Source organism: Aquarana catesbeiana, linkage group LG13 (assembly GCF_042186555.1).
Source record: "Aquarana catesbeiana isolate 2022-GZ linkage group LG13, ASM4218655v1, whole genome shotgun sequence".
NCBI lineage: Eukaryota > Metazoa > Chordata > Amphibia > Anura > Ranidae > Aquarana > Aquarana catesbeiana.
The window spans coordinates 79,838,803-79,861,933 of record NC_133336.1 but is presented as its reverse complement, the minus strand read 5'-3'; the positions used below and the strand labels follow the sequence as shown (position 1 = coordinate 79,861,933).

Below are 23,131 nucleotides of genomic sequence, written 5' to 3'. Positions count from 1 at the left end.
GTCACCTATGGAGCCGCTGGGCGGCTCTTTTACTCACAGAGCCGCCCAGCGGCTCTTTTACTCACAGAGCCGCCCAGCGGCTCTTTTACTCACAGAGCCGCCCAGCGGCTCTCTCTCTCACGGAGCCGCCCGGCGGCTCTTTTACTCACAGAGCCGCCCAGCGGCTCTCTCTCTCATGGAGCCGCCCGGCGGCTCTTTTACTCACGGAGCTGCCCAGCGGCTCTTTTACTCACAGAGCCGCCCAGCGGCTCTTTTACTCACGGAGCCGCCCAGCGGCTCTCTCTTTCACGGAGCCGCCCGGCGGCTCTTTTACTCACAGAGCCGCCCGGCGGCTCTCTCACAGTGACACTTACCTGCATTTCTCGGAGGGGGCAATTGCCCCGTTGCCCCCCCCCCCGGATCCCCCCTGTGCAGAGGCCGCATCTCAACATCATTGAGTCTGTCTGTGATTAAATGAAGAAATAGAAGGTTTTGAGGCAGCTACAGCTACAGAAGATCCCTGGTTAGTTCTGCAAGATGTTTGGAACAACCTACCTGCTGAGTTCCTTCAAAAACTGTGTGCACAAGCACTGTGTGTACCTAGAAGAATTGATGTTGCTTTGGATCCAAGGGGTAGTCACACCAAATATTGATTTGATTTGCATTACATTTGTGTTTATTTAATTTCCATTTCGTTAATAAATAAAACAAGATTACCAGGAACTTCACACAAATGAGTGCAAAGAGAACAGGATATGTTTTAACAAAAGTACATAGTACAACAGACATGCATCAGGAATATGAAATATTGGGTTAGCACACGCATTAACTTGCACAGTATAAATAACCTACTACAGTAAAATTGGGATTTACGAAGAAAACAAATGCCTTTTAAATTGCTAGCAAATGACAGTTTTGGTTGCTTTATTTCTGTTTGCAAATAAACAGCCAGGTATTGCCATCTTCTATACCAGACCCTTATCCTAGTTGAGGGTCTGATGATAATGGGGAACCCCAACACTAATAAGATATGGAGTCCCCCTAAAAATACTCACACATGCCAGACCTTTTATTCTTGAGGAGTCTGCTATGGATCTCAAGGGGGACAGCACACAAAAATAATTAAAAAAAAAAACAGCATTGAGTCCCTCCAAAATTTCATAGCAACCCCTTGACCGAATATGTAGCACAATGACATACCCCCACCGCTTTCCCTGAACCAGACCATGTCTTCAACATGAAGGAATACCTTTCAAGGTAGACCCCTTGGAAAAGTTGTGAATAAAGACACTTGCACAGCTGATTTGACATGTTCTTTATTAAAAAAAGAAAAAAAGAAAAATCTGGCATTAAGTACTGTACATCATCGTCAATCATGTTGTCCAGTGATGCAGATCCATGTCAATCATGATAAACGATGCTCGCTGAAAGTCTTGCTGACCAAAAGACACATTCACTCCCATCACTGCCTTATGCCGAATTACATTACCCGGGGCCCTGCCTCTAAAAATAAACAAAGGGGCAAGTGTGATGTCATTGACCAAATACTTGTTCACTGATGTCATGCAATACCTTCCTGCTTACATGGCTAGGGATTCAGTGAATGAACAAGCCATTGGAAGCGAATATCTGATCCAGCTTGCCAGAAACTACTCTATATCATTTTTTTTAATGCACTTGGCTCTTATCGTGTGTCTGTGACTTGCCCCTTTGTTTTATTTATTCCTTTATTTTGTTGCTATGAATAGACTTCCTGTTAGAGGGTGGCTACATTCATTCTGCATGGTCCCACTGTATGTAGGAACATAGCTATCCTCTCTTGCTCATTCTGGGATTGACTAGGGACTATGGGATTTGTAGTGTGCATACAGTGCCTTGAAAAAGTATTCTTACCCCTTAAAATTTTCCACATGTTGTCATGTTACAACCAAAAACGTAAATGTATTTTATTGGGATTTTATGTGATAGACCAACACAAAGTGGCACATAATTGTGAAGTGGAAGGAAAATTAGAAATGGTTTTCAAATATTTTTACAAATAAATACCTGAAAAGTGGCCATATGGTGTAACTAAATACTCATATTTTCTGAATATGCTCAGGTGTTTTTAAATAGCCTTGCAGGAGTTAAATGTCATTTTTGTATGTGTGCACTGCAATCTTTTTTTCTGTCTGTATGGTCCTATGGCTGCACCATATTTAGTGCATTTTTTAGGGTGTGCCCCCCAAATCTTTGTTTGTCTAGGTTATAAAAAAAATCCCAAGCTTTGAGCATCTCACCGCGCACTGTTCAATCCATCATTCGGAAATGGAAAGAGTATGGCACAACTGCAAGCCTACCAAGACATGGCCTTCCATCTAAGTTGACAGGCCAGGCAAGGAGAGCATTAATCAGAGAAGCAGCCAAGAGGCCCATGGTAACTCTGGAGGAGCTGCAGAGATCCACAGCTCAGGTGGGAGAATCTGTCCACAGAACAACTATAAGTCATGCACTCCGCAAATCAGGCCTTTATGGAAGAGTGGCAAGAAGAAAGCCATTGTTGAAAGAGAGCCATAAAGAAGTCCCGTTTGCAGTTTGCTAGAAGCCATGTGGAGGACACAGCAAACATATGGAAGAAGGTGCTCTGGCCAGATGAGACCAAAAACTGAAAATATATATCAAATACTTACCGTAATTTTCCTTTCCTGATGGACTCCATGGCAGCCTACATATGGGTTAATCCCGCCTCTCATACCTCATAGGACCCCACTCCCATAAATCTTTGCATCTAGTCAGAGACCGTGTTCCGTAACTTAGCCTACTCCAGCAAATGGGAGGGAACTCCTGCTGCCATGGAGTCCATCAGGAAAGGAAATCTACGGTAAGTATTTGATATAAATTTTCCGTTTTCCTGACAGACTCCATGGCAGCCTACGTATGGGAAAAAAATAGCCATACACACCCGGATGGGCAATTGCTGGTTAAAGAAAAAAGGTTTAATTGGCACCGTCAACAGATAAGACATGCAAACCAAAATTAACCAAGACAAAGAAGCCGGTTCTACGCAATAGTGCTTCATAAATGTGTTAATCGACGACCATGAGGCCTCTTTACAGATTACTTCCTGGGATACATGACAGGAGGCTGCCCACGATGTAGAAACGCTCCTGGTAGAATGAGCGGTCACTGCCTCCGGAGGAGCCAAACCCTTAGACTTATAAGCCCACTGAATGGCCTGAACAATCCACGCTGCGATGGTTCTAGAGGAAGCACGCAATCCTTTGTTTTTTCCATGGAAGAGAACAAACAGATGTTCAGACTAGCGAAAAGAAGCTGTGGCTTCTAAATATTCTTTCAAAACTCCTCCAATATCTAGAGGGTGAAAATTAGAGTCTTCAGTTGACCTGAACGTAGGAAGAACAATCTCCTGATTCTCGTGGAAGACAAATGTTACTTTGGGATTTGATCCTAACATAGGAATCAAGACTACTCAATCAGGGAAGAAAGTAAGGAATGGTTCCTTGAATCCTAAAGAACCAATTTCGGAGACCCTATTAGCCGATGTTATGGCTACCAGGAAGAAAACTTTGAGGGAAAGTTCTTTAATAGATAACTGATCCATATGTTGTATTTCTCTTCCTGAGAAAAAATCCAAGACAAGAGGAAGATCCCACTTGGAAAATCTTGGTTTTCTTTGAGGTCTGAGCCTTATTGCGCCTCTGAAAAACTGCCTAGTAAGAGGGTGTCTGGCCCAGGATACACCTGTGAAGGCAGAGATCGCAGAAACCTGAACCCGTAAAGAACTAACTGATAAGGACAGATCCAGGGCTGTTTGTAGAAAGCCCAGGATATCCTGTATCTTTTGATCATTACAGGAACCGTCAGTGGTGGAAACATTATCTGCAAACTTCGACCAAATCCTTTGGTAAACGCTGTTGATACTTGCTCTTCTGGCGTTCGGCAATGTAGTGTCAGGTCCAGCTCCTGACAGCACTGACAGTAATCACAGCCATCCACAGGCTGACAGCCAATTCCAGGGCTGCACAATTAACTTTTGAAAGTCTGTTACCTGTCAGTCCCTTGCTGCCCACACACACTTACCTCTGCCCCCAGAGTGGGTGTCCCCCTTCAGGCAGACGGATTGGACTAGTCTCGTTTGGAAACGCTCTACTCACCAGCCGAGTCGGACGCCACCATTCAACTGTCCCCGCAGAGGGCTATATCTGCACGTGCACAAGACCTCGCTAACAGGGAGGTCCATCACTCCGTGTAAGGGTCCATCCTTAATTCTCTTCGGATTCACTGTTTCTATGAGATACATCCTTACATCTTCCTCTCCTCCTTTCACTTATATGGGTTGTGGTTTGGTGAACTGTGGATTTGCATTCCTACCTTCATGGATCTGATGCACTTTTACTGAAGTTTTTTTCTATGGAAACGGACTTCACTCATTATTATAATATGGTCTTACTCCTGATCATGTTTGTTCTTTTCACATGTTTGATTACACATTCAGTACTTGATTTATTCACTATTCATTTATTGAGTTTTTTATTTGATTGTATCTATTTAATTTTATTTTATTTAAGGATATTTAACCTTATTAAGCACTTATTATTCATATTCACTTTAAGTAACATTTGAACTTTTGATTGTAAGCGCACTTATTTTTACTTATTTTAGTTCGGCAATGTAGCAATAGCTCTACTTGGACATTCTAGTGCTTCCAGCCTTCCTCTCTCAAAACCAAGCCATCAGGTGGAGATGGGATGGGCATGGGTGAAGAGTCATTCCCTGCAACAGGTCTGGTCTGGAAGGGAGAGGAACTGGATCCCAGTAGCTGAGCTGCATCAGGAGAGGAAACCATAGTCTGTTGGGCCAATACGGGACAATTGCTACTACTTTCGCTTCTTCCCACCTGAGCCTCGATAGAAATCGGAGAATGACCGGAACTGGGGGAAAAGCATAGGCTCTGTGGAATCTCCACTGGTCCGTCAGCATCCACTCCGAAGGCCTGGGGACAATGACATCTTGTGTAATATCTCTTCAGTTTGAAGTTGCACGGGGAGGCAAACAGGTCTACCTCCGGCATGATTCCCAGAGACAGAACCCAGTTGAAGACCTCGATGTGGAGAGACCATTCGTTGTTGTCCAGGGTAACCCTTGAAAGAAAGTCTGCCTGGACGTTTTGAATTCCGGGAAGATAAACAGCTGTCAGATTTGTCAAATTTGCCTGGGCCCAGGACATGATCGAACTTACTTCCTTCAGTAAGGAGAGACTGTGGGTGCCCCCCTGTCTCTTGATATATGATACTGCTGTTGTATTGTCCAGCCTTAGGAGAACTGAGGTTCCCAATGTTAAGTGGAGAGCATGGAAGGCAGCTCAGAGCTCCAGAACATTCGAGACTACCCCTCGGGATGGGAAATCCCATTTACCTTGGGCTACCTCCGTCAAACAGAGAGCGCCCCATCCTCTGTTGCTTGCATCCATTGTCACTGTGATCCAGGAGACAGGTGCTATGGAATGGCAATTGAGGAGATTTTTCCGCTGCAGCCACCAGGGAAGGCTCTCCCACATGGAAGGGGTTATCCGGACCAAATGGTTTTGAGACCCCGGATCCCCCTGTTGGAGGAAACCCCTCTGAAAGGGTCTCATCTTCCATTGTGCCCATTTCACCATGGGGGCTGTGGCCACCATGGTGACGATTATCTTGAGACATTGTGAGCTCTGAGAAGGGATGATGACATTGCGAGACGAATTCTGTCTCGGATCACCGGAATTTTCTCCAAAGGCAAGGAGATGGTGCTCTTCACCGTGTCGAACTGGGACCCGAGGAATATTAGAGACTGTGTCGGCTCTAGATGGCTTTTCTCCCTGTTCAACAGCCAACCAAACTCTGTCAGAGTAGAGATGAGCTGAGCTCGATGTATCAACAAAAATAAAGATAGTTGGTGGTTGCGCTGTGACAAAGGGAAAAAAAGGAGGAGGTGGGAGTGGAAGGGACTAAATAGAGTGCATAGAGAGGTAAAAAAAATGGCCAAAATAAATAAGCCAAGCAAGCATAAAACTCATAAATACTAGATGAATGAAAGTGCTAACATAAGTGAAAAAAGCTGCAAAAATGTAACAAAATAAATATATATAACAATAATAAATCAATTAATAAATCCAAGTGAGTATGGGCTAGTATCACACTAGCACATAAGTGACAACTCGAACGAGCTGTAAGTGACAAGTCCACAGGGGTGAGTAGATGTCAGTCCCACCACCAAATAATAAAAAAACTCCCAGATAGAAAACAGTTCCAATGATAGGGAGAGATCTTCAGTGGGGACACCTCTGTGTTCGCAAGCCGCTTACCTTACTGCTGTAAGGTATACAGCTTGTGTTGCAAGCAGATAGCAGGCACGGAAATCCCATCCAGTTATACAGATAATGGCGGCAGTAGATATGCAGGGCGGAATGTAAAAAAGACAAAAATAGACAATATATAGTGTGACTCCGTGACGGCCAGAGTGGAAGGGAAGCAAGACACAGAAGGGGGGTGCACTCACTTTTTTGAAAATGAGTGTGGGCATCAATCCACGAGCGCTGAGCTCGTATGCCTCAATAGGTATCTTCAATCTGTCCACGCTCCCAGCTCCTCAATGCTGAGCAGCTCGGCACAGTAGGAGGCCGCCTTGCCGCTCTTCCCCTGGTTGTTCCCCGGGTACACAGGTGACTGGCTTCAAGTTCACCCAGGAAGGGGAAGTTTGGGGGTTCTTTCTTGAGCTTCTTGAAATATTTCCTCTGTTTAAAGGGTGCTTCTACTGGCTCTTCCCATCTCAATGCGTCTTTAACTGCTATGACCAGCTGTGGAACCAGGGAAAAATCAAAACCTGTGCTAGGTTCGTCCACTTCTGCCTCGCTGTAGGAGTATCCACTTAAAGAGAGACTATGTCGAGAGGGACCTGGAATCCCAGGGTCGACCCCACCAGGAACTGGTGCTGGAGCAACAGGAGGGCTGGTTGTAGGTTGTAGGCTCGCAATCCGTTCTGTTCCGAGATTCCTGAACCACTTTTCTGACCAGAGCTTCCACTTGCTGGTCTCCAGCTCCTCTTTCCTTTACAGCTCGAGAATAACATAACTCACAGAGAGATTTACCCTCTGGGACTTGAGCTCTACATCCCCAGCAAGCTTTCCTTTCAGAGTGGCTGGAATAGCGGTGAGAATGACGACCAGACGTGGATTGTCTAGAAGATGATCTAGGACGTCTAGAACTTGACAGTGAATGACGATATTGTGATCTAGAATTGTCATTATCTTCAGGTGCTCAGACCTAGAAGGGCTGAGGGGAAAGAAAGAGTTAACATGCACCTGACAAATAAACCCAAACAAACAGGCAGAGGGAAACTAATTCCATCCTACCTGCTGTGTAAGGGTTGGCCACTGGGGGGCGGTGACACATCCATGGCAGATGGTTCAAAAGACACTGAAACTAATCAACAAGGCATATAAGAAAAACAAATGGCTTAGCAGTAAGTTAAAACCATAGTCAGGCAGTGCAGCATAACCTCTTACCTTAAGCACCATATATATGTGTTCGGGGAAGCAGCTGCTAAAGCCTGCAAGGCATTCCAAAGGATAGCTGAATCTGACAGCTATTTGAATCTGCCGCCCTAAGATGATATCATCATGCACCCAGCGCACCTGTGCTGTGCCCGACGCCATCCCATGGACCTCATGCACATGCGCGACCGCTGCCATCTTGTCCGGACTGCGCGCGCGCAACCAAGCCTCGACTTAGATTGCGGCTCGCGCATGCGCAGACGGTCCGAGAAGCGGCGAGCTGGAACGCAGATGCATCCCAGCCGCCATGGCCAGAGAAACTGAGCTAGAGCAAAAAAACACAGACAACAAAACAAACACAGCTGCCATGTAAGCAATATAAACATTATATGCATTACCACTATGACACCAATTTGATCCAGCCTGGGACTGGGAGCTATGTTGCTCAAACTGCGCGACCAGGGCATTTCAAGAAGGGGCCTCCCGCTTATAGCTGGGACGTTTGGCCATGTTGCCGCTTGCCAGCCAATGGCTGGCTAGTAAGATCTTCAAGACATCGCAATAACCGCCCGTGTCCACCCTGCTAATAGCTGCGGTAGTTGGACTCCAGAAAGGACACCGCCTGAATTTTCGCGTGCAAACCACCAGGACTGTACCGAAAACTTCGTAAGGTAAGACTACCTTGGTCCTAGGAGGAGGACAAAAAAGGAACACGGTCTCTGACTAGATGCAAAGATTTATGGGGGTGGGGTCCTATGAGGTATGAAAGGCGGGATTGACCCATATGTAGGCTGCCATGGAGTCTATCAGGAAATTGAACTCTGTGGCCTAAAAGCAAAACGCTATGTGTGGCGGAAAACTAACACTGCACATCACCCTGAACACACCATCCCCACCGTAAAACATGGTGGTGGCAGCATCATGTTGTGGGGATGCTTTTCTTCAGCAGGGACAGGGAAGTTGGTCAGAGTTGATGGGAAGATGGATGGAGCCAAATACAGGGCAATCTTAGAAGAAAACCTGCAAAAGACTTGAGCCTGGGGCGCAGGTTCACCTTCCAGCAGGAAGCGAGTTTTGGGGTGGAGGAATTTGACTGACCTCAACCTGATAGATGAATTAGAGTGGAGACTGCGAGCCAGGCCTTCTCGTCCAACATCAGTGCCTGACCTCACAAATGCACTTCTGGAATAATGGTCAAATATTCTCATAGACACACTCCTAAACCTTGTGGACAGCCTTCCCAGAAGAGTTGAAGGTGTTATAGCTGCAAAGAGTGGGCCAACTCAATATTTAACCCTACAGACTAAGACTGGGATGTCATTAAAGTTTTTATGTGCATGTAAAGAATAATAATAATAATATAGTGTGTGTGTGTGTGTATATATATATATATATATATATATATATATTTTTTTTTTTTTTTTTTCAAACCACTGTTTAGTGTCACATTACTGTTGGTAACACAATTAATCACACCCTCCAAAATGTTTATAATTATAGGGAATGAAGATTAATGCAACTAAGTTTTTTTAGGAAATTATTTAGTGCAGTTTTTCTTCATCTTTTTCCTTGCTTGCTATTGACAATGGTTAAGAAAAGCGGTACTTCTAAAAAAAAAGAATTAAAAAAAAAAAAGTCTGTGTTTAGATGAGGGATGTGTTCCTCTCTGCTTACACCCAGAGACACTTCCTCATTCTCGTGTGTGATGCACAGAATACAGAGGCTGTCTCAAGTCCCATTTGTCTAGTGTTTCAGGGCTACAATAAAACTAGCAGAGTGGGTCCCACCCAGAAAGCAACATTATGAGCCGTTGGGAAAGGCAAAAATAAGGTGAGGGAGAAAACACTTTTTTTTTTGTTGAGTGGAATCTACTCCCTAGCAAGGTCCTGAGTGTGCTGGGTGCTGTGTTCTGGAATTGGCTGTAACACTGAAAGAAGAAACTTCGCAGAGGTTCAACACAGGCAGATTTCTTTACTGGTGTACAGTGGGATCAGAGAAGAAACAGAAGTTTGGGAAGCTGTGATTTTTTTTCTGAGCCAGCGGAGATAACAGCTGCTCTTCAACACTCTCCCCTCCAGGCAGGCCCAAGGTAAGACGCTCACTAATGGTGATCCTTATTGAGTACCACTGCCAGATGTGTTTCAGAGATTCCAGGTTTGTTAATGTAAATCTAAAGAGATTACTGTGCATTTAAAGGTTCTTTAAAGTATTAAATAGACGTATTTCTATACTACACAGTGTAGTGGTGCCAAGGTTTAAGTCATACTGATATTCCATTATTTGTAATTGTAGTTGCAGGTATTTTACTGCCATGGGCAAGTATAAAGCAGTGCTTGGCATTGGTTCATGCAACAAAGACCCTATTTTTATTTTTTAGTTTTTTTTATATTATTTTTTTATTTAGATTCAAATAGAACTCGAGTTTGTTATACAATGTATGTATTTGTAATTTGTTTAGATTTGATAGAGGCAGGGTTACTGTAGATTTAGAAGGAGGTCTTGGAGACTTGAAGACTTCAAGTGCCCTGAAATATATAGCTTGTTAAAGCATTAGCATTTATATAGTGTAAACTAGATTTTGAAGGTCACAGCAATGTATTTTATCTCAGAATTTTATGCTGTGCCCATAATGTTGACTGTGTTCATTACGGGAATATCTAATACAGCAGTTTTGATACTGATCATTTGGTGGTTTGGAAGCTTGAAGTAATTATACCTAGCATTTCCACATCTTGTATCAGAATTTTAATGCAGTATCATCTTTTAGAAATTGTTCTGCTTTTAGATTTCTCCCATTGACAAACATGTCTGAAATAAAGTGCTCCAAGGTTTGGAAATGGTTCTATAATCAATAAAGGGGACATAGGTTATTTATTAAGGCAGCACAACATGGAATGAATATGTGGTGAGGGTAATAACCTTAGGGAACCAGTCATGTTTCAGCTTACAATAATCAAGTTACCAATGGTTATTGTATTTTTACATATTTTTATTGTAGCTTTTAATGAATAAATGTCAGCAACATAGTAATATAACTTAAAAAACAAAGGTGTTAAGCTAAGTAGTTTAAAATGAGTTAATGCATTTGTTTAACTTTTTGGAAGGTGGCACTATGGTAATCTGTTCAAATGCATATTTTTTTCTGGCATAACCTTTGTGGCTCACCTACATGCAATGCAAACGTACAAATAAGAAATTCTATAAAATCCTATCCCTATTGTATGAAAATAACACATATACTTGTATATCACAGACTTTACTCAATACAAGCACATTTCATCTGTGAATTGTGCAAACATAACATACAAAAACATAAAGTACCATTTAAAAACTGTTTGCTATAGATTAGAGCATAAATGCAGTTCTGACTGAAAGTTAAGTTCACCCAAGACCAAGACTAATATTTCAGTTTATAGGTGGAATCTGCCAAAATTAATTACTGACTGGCTTCTTAGGACTCTAGCCCTGGAAACTCCACATTGCAGTAACTGGTTAGGCTGTGTTGCTTTGGTTCTGTTGCTTACACCCTTACATAAATTTGGAAATAAGTCTTCTCATAATGGCTTGAGTCGGTGCATGGATCTTCGCATTCAGGCGCAGAAATTTTGCCAGACCTTGAGTGACATAAGAACCTGGAATATTGTTCAGCCTACCTGCATTGACCCAACGCTGAAATACTGAATTTTGGCTGAACTGACCTTTTAAGGTTCCCAGCAGAAACATGGATCCAGATGGACATGTATTTTATAGCAAAAATAGCCTTAGGATGCAGAAATAATTGAAAAAAATGTAAAGAGTGCATATATTTGGAAGAATGCATTTCACAAACCAAAGACATACTCTCCAGGATTACTCAAGTCTTAAAAAGCTGCCTAAGCTATACATTGTACTATCACGTGAATAGAAGCATTAGCTTTCCCTGAAATGTATATGTATCGTATGCAAAATGATGAGGGCGATCTCAGATTTCTGACCTTTTTGACTTGTGAGAAAAAAAAAAAAAAAACAAGACACCTTGGTAAGGACAATCTAGGAGTGTTATTCTTATGAGTAGAAAAGGTGCTGCCTATTTTCTCCCTCCAGTTTGTTCCACTGACGTATCACTATAGTAGATAGGACTAAATATCCATACTGGCTTTACAAGAAGGTATGTTGGAAAACCTAGATGCCAGCAATTCTGAATATCAACTAGCTTGACATTCAGATTATCTGATTCAAGCCTGATTCATGTATTATTACTTAATTATTACTTAATTCTATAACACCAAGTTATGCTGTAGTGCTGGGTATTTAGAAACCCATCTTGAAACACATGACCAACATATGAGACTGCAATCACACTTGAGGTGTACGCCTGTGATCATTTTACAGGCTTTTTTAGAGCATGTACAGGTGTTTCCAATCATTTTTCCTTGAGGTTATTTTTTAATTTTTTAGCCAATAGGAAGCTAGTTACTAATGATCTACAGGCACAACTTGCTACAACCTTCAAGCAACACTACACTCAGGTGTGAACGGGCACAATTAAAAAAAAAAAAAGCTACAAAATGCCCAGGTGTAAATGGCACTAAACCTCAAAAGTGCACCATGCTCAAAGTGAGTTTCACAAATTTACACTATAAACTCTGTACAGCGATTAGTAATTTATATTTTTACCTCCTACATAAGGACAATGCCCTTATAAATATTAACCTCCACACCACTGGTGCATTAGAGTGTGCACCCCAGAGCACAAACACACATTCATGTATTTGAGAAGAGCAGTGGACGGTGTAAGTAGAGCAGAGATTGGTGTCAGCAGGGCAGTGGAAGGTGTCAGTAGTTTTTATATTTTTATTACTTTTTATAATTTTTTTAATTATTTTTTTTAACAGCCCTGTTGGGGGGCTTTGGTGAAATATCAAGAGTCTAATCAGACCCCGGATGTCTCACTTTTGAGACAGCGAAAGGGACTGTGGTCAAAGATTCCCCAGTCCCTTTCTCTGCAGCCTCAGTTGTGTTATGCTGAGTGGCGTTCATTCACAAACTGAAGCTTCAGTTAAGAATGAACATATGAGGGATTGGTACAGATCGCTCACTATGTTTACTCAGAAAAGGAAGGGGATGATAAATGTACTGGCCCCTTCCCCCACTCTCCGTCCTGATACATCCCCCGCAGCAGCCAGAGGGAGAGGAGAGGAGGGAAGCTGGCACCTCTACAGGGGGAGACAGGGGGAGCCAGGAATCAGGGGAAATTTGCACCTCACAAGGGGATTAGGGTGTGCCCAGGCACAACTGACTCACCCTTTGGGCACGCCTATGCTCCACACTTTGTTGTATGCGCCTGCCATTCACAGCATAAGGGAGTTTCAATGCTAGCAGATCCAGAGAGTGAGAGTGTTCACGTTTCTGTCACAGAGGTAGCAACCTGCTGCTAAAATGCAGGCCTTACAGTGGGGCTTTAATGATTTGTAGTAGTTCCCATTCACTTGGAGAATTATACTGTGCAGTCATTGTTGCCAGTATGTGGCATCAATGTATAGTATACTGCCTTTGTTGTCTGGTTTTGTGTGCCAACTGAGTGGTACATCTTTTAATGTAGAAATTAATATCTCACAACCATATTCAGACGTGAAACAATAAGCTAAAGAATTTTGTCTATATAAGTCACTTGTTATCATAGAACATTTTTTATGTAGAGTAAAAAACAATTCAGTATTAAATTTCTCATGATATCTCTTGTATGTAACGTGCAAATGCAACATAACCCTAGTCATTTCCTTTTCCATAAAAAATATAAGTACAAAAAGTTCTTCACAAAAGCAGAAGACTTGCCCATAGTGACAAATCAGAGGCATTCTTTAATTTTCCCTCAGAAAGAAAAAATAAATAAGATGAGAATGTTTGGATTTATTATTAAACTCATTAATCCTGTACCCTATAGGTGGCTTCTCCTTGTATAGTTATTGGCCACAGATTTTTTTTACATCATGATTAGAAATACAGTTAGTTCAAAGACCTTATTTGAGCATTGTCACCATATATTAATCTAGAATGGAATGAGTAAAACACAAAGGTTCTTTGTGTAAAAATTAACAATTACAGAAGAGGGGGGTTTTAGGCATCAAACCTTATGTGCCTACAGGCTCCATCCATGGAAATTCTGTCCTGTTGATTGGTCACTACAAGTATGTTTTCCACACATATATATTTTTTTTAATAGGCTCTTTAAATTTACTTTACAGAAATGTAAGGTCCAGGTCTCAGATTTAGTTTTATCCACGGAGTATATATTTTTAACCTTTGAAAAAATTTCTGTATGCTTTTATAAAACTATATTCCTGTTATTAATCACATGCACTAGTTGACCCCTTGTTAAATGCAGGATCAGAAAGGTGTCATTATTTAACAATTCTTGCATATGTAATAGGTTTGATTGATGACCGTACTGATGCTAAAGATAACAGCAGGCATTCCTACCTTTTGACTTTAGGCTAGTAAACTTGTCTGTGACTTGTGCTGTCATACCCTTGTACTAATCCCACGGTCTTCTTACATTATACTTAATATTGCTAGATTGTATGTCTACAAATTCTTCACAAGGAATTCAATTCTTAAAAATTACATCCTATTACAACCACACCCTGGATCCCTAGTGGGTCTGATAATGTTTGTGGATTGGCTTTATTCTCTAAAAAGCTGTTTAGTAAAAATGATTACTATACTGACAATACAGGTTAGTTCAAGCTAGCCATAACTAACTCTGCTCTAGGCCTTGTCTGCACAAGTATCATGAATGCTTCCCCCCTAGTTTAGGAAAACTGTACATGCCACACATTAGTTGCAGACTGACTCTAACGTATTGTGAGTCATCACTGATGTCTATCTTGATTGCAGTTACCTGTAGAACAGGTGGCAGCACATTCAACCTAAATATCTAAAAGCATATGTGATGCATCGAGTGATCATCCACAACCAGTAGTTGCAAACTAAAGCTGGCCATAGAGGAATTGAAAATCGGCAATTTCAGTAAGGTTATGTCCCTCTAACGATCAACTTCTGTTAAACGGCAACATTATTCTCAACCAGTGTATTCTGATAGTGGAGAGTCCCCACTGGCAGAATACAATGTCCAGTGGTGATCCGTAATGCAGGGCACGGGGGCACCGCCCCCCCCCCCCATTCATGCATCCGGCCCTCTAATCTACATGCGGGGCGCCAGATGCATAGATTCCAATGTTTTGTTTTTTTTTTAAGCATGTGATTAGAGCCAGAGGCTCTAATAGGCTTCAAAAAAGGGTGGGCTTGGGGCGCAGAGCTCTGTGTCCCAAGCCCACCCACTTGTGTGACAATAACAAATTAGTATACGCAATTTGTCTTCCTAATTCTCCTCCCGGACAATCAGGAAGCGGGTCCTGAGACTCGTCACCCGATTGGCCGATTGGAAAAGCGATCCTATTGGCCCCTAGGAGGAGGAGGGAGGAGACACACGGTGGAAGCCGCGGTGATGCAGAGGAGGAGGAGATGCAGGGGAAGCTGCCGCTCATCGCCCAGAGGTAGCGCTGCCCTCGACCTAGATGCGGTAAGTGCGGGGCTGGTGTTTGGCCAATGGGGTGGTGCGGGTGACCCGACTGACCGAGGGGGGTCTGTGGGTGCATTGTTTGCCGCCCCCCCAAACAAAATTATGCCACCAGACGCCACTCACAATGTCCCAGCTGGGAGGATTCCTCTATCCATCTCTCTGGATGATGTTAACTGGAGTTTGGTTTCTTTTTGTTAGTGTAACTAAATCTGCTATCACATGTAACACTACCCTTCCCCAAAGACTGACAATGATGTTGCCCAAAGATACAACCCCCTGTGCTCCTTCATCCAGAGTGATAGAGGAAGTGTGTTACTGGCCAGATCATCAGGTGAACACAGAGGGAAAAAAGCCTAAAAAAAGTAAACTAATGCAGCCGTAAACATTTAATGATTGGTAAGCTAGAAACGTATTACATTTCGGGTTTTTGGTTTAATACCGCTTTAAAGATATTTGTATTAGGATCATAAAGTAACTGTGTGCAATAGCATTAATAACATTGTCTTAATATAAAATGGCAATATGATTATTATTATTGCTATTACAACTATATTTTTTATTCAAAGCTCTGGTCTCTAGTTGTCTGACTATGTGACTTCGCTTCAGCTGCTGCTGTTTTCTCTGCTGCCTGTCCTTGTCCTTTGGGCAAACATAATGGTAAGACCAATGACACATATTGTCACAGTAGACACTTTAAGCTGCTACAGTGAGAGCCAGGGGGCCCCCAATCAAGATTTTGCTATGAGGCCCAATGATTTGTAGTTACGCCCTTGACTCTGGGCTCTCAGTGCTAGAACTATTTATGACCTCTGATAGTGATTCTTTGTGTCACACCCTACTTTTTATCTGGTAAAAAATCTCTAAACTTGATGAGTTTCTGCCTTTAGCATTTTCCCTTTGTGTTGCATATATAAGGGTTGAGGTCCTTACACTCATATACAGCTGCAGCAATTATAACAATTTCTTTACAAAATATTTCTTTACCTTCCCATAAGCCGATATCGACCTCTTTCACCCACCCCTCTCATAAATGGTGGATGTATGAGAGCTACATGATCTTTCTACTTTGGTTGAAAGGCCCTTTCCATTGTTTTATTTGTCTACAATCCAGAATACTTATTGTTTTCCATTACAGTTATCTTCTTTTACAATATTTTGTTAATCACAATCCTGATACTCACTGACGCGTTGTTGATGCATTGTTTTTCATCCTATATTGGTACGGGGTACATCTTTTTTTCTGCTAAAACTTTGAAAAAATGTATTGAAAGTGAAAGGCCCTTTGGAACTTGTGTGATACTTGCGTTATACTTCAATGGTGGGAGCAGACAAGGTGAATCAATATTATTGACTTTGTTCAGAATCAATATTAATTGTGAATTGTTTTTTTCTCCCCCAGCTGTAATCAGATGTATACTTTCTTAAAGTGGTTGTAAACCCTGTATAACCACTTTTACTTACAGGTAAGCTTATAATAAGGCTTACCTGTAGGTACCGTGAATTTCTCTGTATCTGCATGTGCCGACGTCATTGGTACATGCGCACTGAAGAAACAGCTCGCTCGTGCCGTTTCTTCAGCTGCTGTGCCGTTACCGACAGCTCCTACGCACACGTGAAGGAGTGATGTCATCATTGCTCCGGCCAATCACAGTGCCGGAGGCCGCAAACCCGGAAATAACTCCGGGAGGACATGTCGCCGGTCACATCGGTGTGCCGGGACCGCTGCAACAGCATCATTCTAAGGTAAGTATTTAATAATGAGCTAGTATGATAGTAGATAGTAGCTCATTAGGCTTTTGTCTTGCAAGGTTTTTTTTTTTCATCTGGGTTTGCAACCACTTTAATACAACTATAAGATATACAGTAAAACCTTGGATTGCGAGTAACTTGTTCTACGAGTGTTTTACAAGACAATGCTAAATTTTTTTAATAAGTTTTACCTTGATAAAAAAGGGAGGTCTTGCAATAGGGGTAGGGTCACGTCCCATTTTAGTCAATGAATACTGTCCTTATTAGCACTACTCAAGTCCCTCCAACTTTATAAAAGTTTCCTGTACTACTTCAAGGTCACTTCTATCCAACTTGTGCCCGTAGACTTTAGGGGGTCATGCCCACTGCAGCTTAAAGAAGTAGCTCCTGCAGTCTTTTGAGTTTTTTTTGAGCTCTCGTTTTTTCTGCCTGGAAACTCCCCTCCATGTTAGCAAATGTGTTCATGCATGCTATGGCTTTTTCAGGAGTTTATAGGCATATGCTCTTACAGGCAGAACCCCCTTCCCCCCAACATTAAATACACGCTTTTGAGAGGAGCTTTCGAGCAGAAAAGATGCCTAAGTACCCAAAAACGCATGAAAAAGCACGAAAGAGGATGAAAAAAATGCTTATACTCAAAAAAGCTCAAAGAAGTTCATAGAAGCTCAATAAAAATGTGTAAAGAGCCCAAAAAAGTACAAGCTTCATCAAGCTGAAATAAAAGGTCAAATGCCTGTAAAAGCAGCTTTTTTTTTGGAGCTGCAGTGTGCATAAGCCCTTAGGAGGGTTTGTGAAAAAAAAACAAAAAAAACACTGATGCTCGAAAAAGCTCAAAGGAGCTCAAAGAAGCTTGAAAAAGCTCAAAAACAAAATGTGCACAAGAGCACACAAAAGCACAAGCTAATTCAAGCTGAAATAAAAACTTAAATGCCTGTAAAAGCTGATTTTTTTTTTCTGAGCTGCAATGTGCATGTGCACTAAGTTGGATCCTCATCTTAATTGATGCGATTTGGATCCAACATTACAGGAAGATTACCCAGGCATTCCCTGAAGTTGCCTCGAGGTTGCCTTGAAGCCACATTGCTATAATCTTTTTATATGAACTATAAACTGAAGGACTTATGAATAAATGTATTACAACAATCCTAATTTTCCTTCTTCAGTAAGAGTATTTATTGCAGTCACCTTTAATTCCTCCCATTTTTCATTTAAATATTGGCCACAAGCATGACTGGACAAGAATATCTTGATTGCTCACACAGGTACTGCTGGCAAGTAAGGCAGGCTGTAGATGTGATTTTCTTTCCAGTAACTGCAGGTTGCAGGAGAGAAAAGTGCTTGATTTCCCCCATCAACACAGTCAGTGTCAAGCAATTTTCGCTCTATTGTGTTCTCCCAGCCCGGAGGGTGCAGGGAGACGTCCCTGCTGGGAGAACAGTGAGTATTGCTAGCGGCTATAGCCTCTGGCAATAATCGAATGCTAGAAATCTGACATGCTGGTTGTACCCAAGTCAATTGATGGATCGACTTGGGTACAATCAGCCTGCCCATACATGGATCAAATCTTGGCTGGTCCCTGCTGAACCGACTGATTCAACAGTTAGCTTCCTTCTACACAGATTCAACAGGAAAGCTCTATTTTGAACCCAATCAAGGCTCTCAACTGAAGCCCTGATGAAGGGGGAGTTTTTTTTTACACCCAAAATACATTGTCTGTTTTAGTATGAACTAATAAATGAATTTAGACTCTTTTATTCTTTGGTCTGATGCTCTTTCCATTGGTGCATGTTTTTTTCTGGTAACCTGCTGGGTACCCACGGGAGGGTCTCCTTTTCTGTTGTATACTGCCTTACCTGGGCCAGTGAGCTCTATAGATGTTTTTGTCCTTTCACCACTTTGTATAATCTCACATCAAAGTCCAAGCGGCTTTTGGACGCTTTTTTTCATTGGACATTAGCAAATAATACACTCTAACTAATTCAATCTGCTGAAGTCAGATCAGCAGAGTAAATTGGTTGGATTAGTGCACTTAAGAATAAATGCTCCTAATTAACAAAGCTAAATAAAAGACGTACATTAGCAAACAGTAGATGATTTTGTATGTACAGTAATACCTCGGATTGCGAGTAATGCAGTTAAAGAGCGTTTCGCAATATGAGCTATTATTTTTTTAAAATCCTGACTCGCGTTGTCTTGCAAAACAAGCAGGATTCAAGCCTCTACGGTGTGCAGTGCCGCATTTGGCCAGAGGTGCGGGGGCGCTGGTGACACTCTGAGCCATTTGGAGCCACTCGGAAACACTCCGTTCCCTCGTAATCCAAGGTACCACTGTATAGGCCATGGTCAATATCATTTTAGGGGATACAGCAGGTTAGAAAGTCCTGTCCAGCTTACACTTTTTCAGATTCTACACAGAGAAGTCTAATGTTTTTAATGAACTTGCATGTCAAGAGAAGGAGGGATTGCTCTAGGCTCTCCCACTGTATGGACAGTTTAAGAGGTTATCAATATATATGCTCAAATTATTGTTTCACGTTTGTTTGTCTGTCTTTCACTCATTCAAAAATATTTTTCCCTTTCCCAAGTTTTATACCTATATTATATATCTTTAGGTTTATGTTCTAAAATATTTATATGTAAGGACTATTGTCCATAGGCATTCAGCAAAAACATTAAAAATAACCAACCTATCCAGTACTTCTCCTGATCAATCTTTTCCCTTAGGTCTGCTGAAAATAGCAGCTAGAAATTCCCCAGTGTTTCCTGTAGTTTTCAACTTTGGGAGTCTGGTTATTTATATCCTAAGAAAACAAGCCGATTCATGTTTATATAAGAAGAGGTATTGTTTCAGCTGCAGATCTTCTAATATGTATTTAATGGGATATTGCAGTCAAAACAAAAATAATAAGACAAGTCTGCTGGTTTTGAGGTGGTATCATAAGTACATCTTTGATGATACGTGTCTGTTACATTACACATGTAGCGCTACCCCCGTAGGGGCCGCAGGCTGATGCTTGTCCCCAGTTGTTGTCCTGACCTTACAAGCTGTCCAACCCTTCTGACACTCTAGGTTCAGACATATTTTAACAATAGAGAACAAAGAAGCAGTAACACCTCTAAATTGGAATTTGATCAACAAGTATATGAAAGAAAGTAATTAGACAAGTATAAACAGTCTCATACAGAGCATAGAAGCAGTATATACTAAACACAATGGCATAAATCAGTTAGCAATGTTTAACAGGTTTAACCACTTCATATGATGTCCTTAAGTTGAAGGGGTGATATCTGGATGATGCGTGCAGCTACAGGCATCATTCAGATATCTTTCTTTTCAGCCGGCGATTCCCTGTAATTATAAATGCTATCCTAGCGGCTATTCAGCGTCCTCTCTCGGTGCCTTTCTGGGATCTCCCATGTGATCAGGAAGCGGGATTACCATAGAGCTGGCCCGGGGGCCGGAAGCGATGTCATGATGTAAACACTGCCAGTTTTTTGTCCTGGAAAGCTGAGATCGACGTTTTTTGTTTTTCTTTTATCTCATGCTTTCCAGGGTAGAGGAGATATCTCATTGACCACAGATGTCTCCATAAAGAGGATCTGTCATGCCTTATTCCTATTACAAGGGATGTTAACATTTCTTATAATAGGAATAAAAGTGATAAAAAAACTGAAAAACTAAAGGGACCGTGTAAAAATAAATAAATTAATAAAATAAATAATAATAATATATATATTTTTAAAGTGCCCCCCTCCCCTCATGTTCACATGCAGGAGCGAACGCATACTTAGGTTGCGTCTAGATATGTAAACGGCCTTCGTACCACACATATGAGGTATCGCCGTGAACGTTAAATCTAGTACAAGACCTCCTCTGTAACGCTCAACTGGTAACCTGTAAAGATTTTTAAACGTAGCCTATGGATATTTTTAAGTACTGAAGTTTGGTGCCATTCCATGAGTATGTGCAATTTTAAAGCATGACATGTTAGGTATCTATTTACTCGGCGTAAGATCATCTTTCACATTATACAAAAAACTGGGGTAAATGTGTTTTTTTTTAATTCATGAAAGTGTAATTTTTCCATATATATATATATATATATATATATATAATTTTTAGGGGTTCTGAGGGGGGTTCTGAGTAATTTTCTAGCAATAAAATTATGATTTTTACATGTCGGAAAGGAATTAGCTCGGTATGTATAACTAGATTCAACCACATCAATGCAACACTGGCTGAAAGAGGGGGAAAGAGGTGTATCAAATGGCATACACGGTTATATGTATATCTAAGTAAGATACCCTTATAGCTGTAATGATGGCCTTTGGGAGAAGAATGTTGCTTGAACACGTTTTAATATGGTTGTCTTCTGCTAGCAATAGTGGGACCAGTGTATACTATTGAGTATTTGTACAGCTAAACAACTGTGCTGTTTACAGTAATACACACGAGCGGACTTTCCGACAGACTTTGCCCGGCGGACGGGATTTCGTCAGACAATTCGATCGTGTGTGGGCTCCAGCGGACTTTGTTTGCTCAAAAGTTGGACGGACTTAGATTTGAAACATGTTTAAATCTATCCGTCGAATTTGAGTCCGGTCGAAAAGTCCGCTCGTCTGTATACTAGTTCGACGGACAAAAAGCCACGCTAGGGCAGCTATTGGCTACTGGCTATGAACTTCCTTGTTTTAGTCCGGTCGTACGTCATCGCGTACGAATTCGACGGACTTTGGTGGATTGTGTGTAGGCAAGTCCGTTCATTCAGAAAGTCCGTCATAAAGTACGTCGAAAAGTCCGCCGGGCAAAGTCTGCCATAAAGTCCGCTCAAGTGTACGCGGCATAAAGGTTTCTCGATAGCTGAGGTGTAAAGTTGTCTGCATGCAGTGCCTCTACCAGATGGATGTCAGAAAGAGGTTAGGCATCCACCTGCTCACGAATCCTGCTTATAACACACTCTCCAGGGAACAGAGAGTGCTTGAGCAGACTCTTGGATCTCAGAAGAGTTGTGCAGAGTGACCGCCGAACAGCCTGCAGCTGTGTGGAGATGGATGGTGGCAGTCCTAGAGCAGAGAAGATCAGATGCGGTCTCAGTGTATTGATCTGATTCACTGCCTCCGATATCGCAGCCACCAGTTAGGCCGCAAAGACCCGCAGTGTCTGAGTGAGAGTGACAACCAGCCTATATCTGCTTCCCCAGAATCCTCCTTGCTTCACCAGCTCGCTGGGATGTGTAGTTTAGTCAGCACTCAGGAATACAGTATATATTACCTGCGGTACTACAGGCCCCAAGATGCTCTGGTGTTCCAGGGGATTCAGATCTGCTCTGCTAACAGGAAGTGATGTAATTACCCAAATACTGAGCACTAGAGGGAAAGGCTTAATCCATAGTCTCGCTTGTAAGTGTCCCAGGATTTTATTATTACATAGCCCACACCTGGCTACACGCACAAATGAGTGGCTTATGTAATGGTCTGCTTCTCTGTATAAACAGCTAACAAATACTCCCATCTAATTTAAACATCCAGATATCATTCAGATATTGTGTTAAATTAAAGCTGCTAACATAAATATAATTAATTAAATGTCTTCTTAGTTCCTTACAAAGGGGCAGCAGCTTAGAAGCTCTTCATTGCTGACTCCACAGACTATATATAATAGTTCATGAGAGAGAATTTTTGAGCATTATTAATATGGATGACCTTATTTCTGTCCCTGCTTTGACTGTTGATACAGCACATAGGTAAGGATGAGCGATTCTGCACAATGGGTGTTCTTACTACCAAATACAAAGCTTTTGCAACCATTCAATTCTAACTGCTTTTAGCAGCTCATCCACTGCTTCAAGTCCTTCCCGAGCCATCATGAGTTACAGTAGATAAATCTCTACAAAATCATATACTTTAATATTTGGAGTGTGTGTGCAAGCATTTATATATGTGTACCTTTACATTAGTGGGGTCTGCAAACTAACTGCCCTCTAATAATATCTGAACAGTCTTTTTGAAAGAGGCACGTGGCTAAAGGTTAAAGGAGTGCAGTAAGTAACATTGAAAAATCAAGTACGTACTTGCTTATTTTTTTTAGTTCTAACCACTTGACCCTTGGAAGGTTTTACCCCCTTCATGACCACGGCATTTTTTGCTATTCAGCACTGTGCTATTTTAACTGTCAATTGTGTGATCACGCAACACTGTATCCAAATAAAATTTAAATAATTTTTTTACACAATTAGAGCTTTCTTTTCATGGTATTTGATCACCACTGAAAAAAAAAAAATAGATTTTTCTATTTTCTGTTATAAAACATTTCT

General features: G+C 41.7%; 1 protein-coding gene across 4 annotated transcripts in view; it reads left to right on the top strand.

Annotated features, from left to right (window-relative positions):
• The first annotated feature begins 9,168 nt into the window (after positions 1 to 9,168).
• PAPLN (papilin, proteoglycan like sulfated glycoprotein) overlaps positions 9,169 to 23,131 on the top strand; it is a 208,906-nt gene continuing 194,943 nt past the window's right edge. For 3 of the 4 annotated variants that reach the window (XM_073608656.1, XM_073608653.1, XM_073608655.1), the window contains exon 1: positions 9,169 to 9,596. The gene's annotated coding sequence lies outside the window, so the exon portion shown is untranslated. The remainder of the gene's footprint in view (positions 9,597 to 23,131) is intronic. The other variant, XM_073608654.1, reaches the window with a different exon arrangement.